We start from the raw sequence: 3,640 nt of genomic DNA, 5'->3' as shown, positions 1-3,640 counted from the left end.
ACACCACGGCAGACACGCCACCCCTCCCTGCCCACATGCAGTGGAAGTCACACGGCAAGTGGGCAGGGAGACTGAGCAGGGCATCCAGCTTCCGCTTGGAGGACAAAAATGGTCACACCAGGGGTCAAGGGCTCCCACTCACAGAGGCTTTGGGTCAGCCCAAAGGTGGACATGGAGTAGGAATGGGCTCTGACAGCCGGGAGCCGGGGACCCAGGGGCCCAGGTTCCCACAGGGGTTCCCTGGGGCATCCGTGTGGGAGGTGCCCTGTCCTCTGACTCCTCTGCCCACCTGTCTGTCCCCAGGGCCATCTCCTCCATCCTGGGCACCTGGCTGGGCCACTACCCTGAAGATTTCTTCCAGCCCCCAGAATTTCCCTGCCTAAAGACACTACTGGCATACGTAGGGCTCAACGTGCCAGGCTCAGACCTGGAGCAACGTGCCTGGCTCCTCCTCTCTCGGCTGCGACACCTCGAGCCCGCTGAGCCGGAGGCTGGGGGTGAGGAGGACTGGGGGTGACTGATGGAGGGCTGTGGAGGGGAGAGAGTGGGCCACACAGAGCAAGCCTCCACAGACTGCAGTGTGGCTGGGAGCAAGGAGTGGTCTCAGATCACTGTCCCCATGGGCTACAGTTTGGGGAGACCACCCAGGGACGGGTTCTTAGACTCAAACAATATTGAGTGGTGGGCAAAGTTGCCTTCATTTGGAAGGGACATGGAAAGACAATCATGATGACCATACTTTCTCTTCTTGGAGCGACAGCAGCAGCCCCAGAGCGAGATCCGGAACCGCGCCGAAAGCTAGTCCCAGCTCCCACTGTGGTGCCTGCTGCAGCTTCAGAGCCTGAGCTGGAAAATCCCAACACTGTTGCTGGAGCTCAGCAACTCAAAAGAGCAGGGACGTCACCTGCCATGTCGGGCCCAGTGCAGCTGGTGGTCAGAGCTCTGATCCACCCTGAGGACGTGCAAGAGTCACCTGCGCCTTTGGAAAGCCAGGAGCCTCAGCAGGCCCCAGCACCAGCCATGGAGGTCCCTGAAGAACCCGTGATGACACCTCCCATTTCAGAGCCACGGCAGGATATACTCACAGCTCTGACTCCCTGTCGGGAGCTTGAAGACCCCCCTGCACCTTGTGCAGCCTCGGTGCCCGCGCACACTGCAGCACTAGCTATGGAGGTCCCTGAAGGGCCCCTGATGCCACCTGTCCTGTCAGAGCCAACGGAGGTTACACTCACAGCTCTGACGAACGGTCATGAGCTGCAAGAGCCACTGGCATCTATGGCAGCCTGGGCGCCCGCGCACGCTGCAGCACTAGCTATGGAGGTCCCTGAAGGGCCCCTGATGCCACCTGCCCTGTCAGAGCCAACGGAGGTTACACTCACAGCCCTGATGAACGGTCATGTGCTGCAAGAGCCACTGGCATCTATGGCAGCCTGGGCACCCGCGCACGCTGCAGCACTAGCTATGGAGGTCCCTGAAGGGCCCCTGATGCCCCTTGCCCTGTCAGAGCCAGTGGAGGATATACACAGAGCTCTCACTCCCTGTCAGCAGCTTCAAGAGCCACCTGCACCTTTGGCAGCCCCGGAGTCCAAGCAGGCTACAGCACCAATTATCGGGGTTGCCGGAGGGTGCTGGCAACCATTTCTCTCAGTGGAGCAACTGGCCTCGGCCCCGGAGCAGCAGTTCCTGCTCGCTGAATCCCCAAAGGATGGCTTTCCCTCCCCTGTCATTCCAGTGTTTCTAATTTTTGCGTTGTTCATGCACCTATTTCATAGCTTAATATATTCTGGTCTATAAATAAAGATAAATTGAGTTTTCATGGAATTTTACTCTGATCCTTTTAAATTGTACATCCAGGTGTCATTCGATACAGAGTGTTTCACAACCTTGTCCTTCTACAATATTTCCCTCCAGGAGACTCCCGTGCCACTCGTCAGATACTGCTCATTCTCTCAGCACAGTCCCTGCAGCCACAGCTCCCCTCTCTGCCTCTGTGAGTTACTTCTTCTGGGTTTTCATGTGTGTGGGATCAGACAGTGTGGCCTTTTTCTATCTAGCTACGTAACCTATGAGTGATTCATTTATTTTTTTCAGGTTTCTTTCTCTTAACAAACAAACAAACACACAAAAACAGAAACAAAAAAACCCACCATTTTACTACAAAGGAATATTCCTGATACAATACTGCGCAGGTGAAGCCCCAAAATGAAATGTTTTCATGATCTGGGATAGGCTTCCCTTTTGTAAGTGTGACCCAAGAGCCAGAAATACCTGGGTCCATGAGACACCTGCAAAATCTTTCATTTTCCAGGATAGGCCAGGTTTCAATGATTCTAATGTGCATATTATAAAAATATTGAGACTGCATATTAAATCTTCCTCTTTATTACAAACATATCAGGTAATTAAAAGGTTCTCTAAGGTTTTAGCCAGATTACGTTTTGTTAGTAAAATAGTGATGTAAATATGAAGAAAGGAAGACATATTCCTTCTACCTTCTACCATGATAGCCCATAACGCATGGCGTCCCTCTTCCAGTCCTTTCTCTCGGAGTGTATGGGTGAGTGTGTGCGGGGGAGGGGGTTTGCCTGTGTGTGGGACAGGGTGGGGCAGGGAGGGTTTCACAGCTGGGCTCTTGTTCGGCCTGAGGTCCCCACAGTGGACAGGCACTGCTACTCCTCTCCTGTCCCCTTCTGCATTTTCAGGGGCTACACATCATTTACTCAGCAGCACCACCTGCCGAACAATTGAGACCTCTCCAATTCTTTGAGTCTCATCCTTAAAGTGAAGGGTACAATGTGCCGTAAATCTCTTTGGCTTTAGGACTGTTTCCTAAAAGCACAATTTCTGGAACACACTTTAGTCCCATTGTTGCAGTATTGGCTGCAGGGTCCTCTATCTATACTCTCTTTCTTTCCGTGGAGCCTTGCTCGGGAAAGGAGGGTCCCCAGAGACTACAGAGGAACCCTGAAATCATGAGGAAGACAAGCCAGCAGTGAGGCCATCAGGCTACCTGGGCGGGACCCATGAAGCAGGGAAGAGCCTGTCCATACCGCCCTCATGGATCCTCCCTCCACAAGCATCCCTGCCCCACCACACACACACACACACACACACACACACACACACACACACACACCCCGCCCTGGAACACCCCTCATCCAGACCCCGTCCCAGGACACACCCCAGCCACTCCAGCCCCTCCTGCTCTAGAACTCAGCTTCTAAGTAGAGCAACCAGGTCCTGCTTCCAGGCCAGCAGAGGGGCGTCGGCCGGGCCACACTTGTCTGCTTGCTCCGGGTCCATCCTTTTTGGGCCCTCTCCTCCCAGGAAGGAACCAACCTCTCATGGCAGCTCAGGTCAGTGAGTCACAGACATGACCTGAATGTGTTCATCCATATGTCCACTAGGTGGCAACAGCAAGAACTGCTTGAACCTCTGTGAACAGGAGGGACCTTTACTGAGGAGGGAAGAGAAGGCTAGCTGAGGACAAAGCCGGAACTGACACCCCACACCCACCCCCCACCATGGGGTGTACGTGACATTCCTCAGGCACTCCTGGCTGCCCTAAAGGACAAAGAAAGAGTTAACCTATAGAAACCACAATCCTGCAAGACTTAAGTCTCCCTCAGTTTCCCAATGT

The sequence above is a fragment of the Ursus americanus genome, unplaced genomic scaffold (genome assembly GCF_024610735.1).
Source record: "Ursus americanus isolate L20-20 unplaced genomic scaffold, mUrsAme1.1.p SCAF_107, whole genome shotgun sequence".
NCBI lineage: Eukaryota > Metazoa > Chordata > Mammalia > Carnivora > Ursidae > Ursus > Ursus americanus.
The sequence above is the reverse complement of the archived record's forward strand: the minus strand, read 5'-3'. Positions refer to the sequence as shown.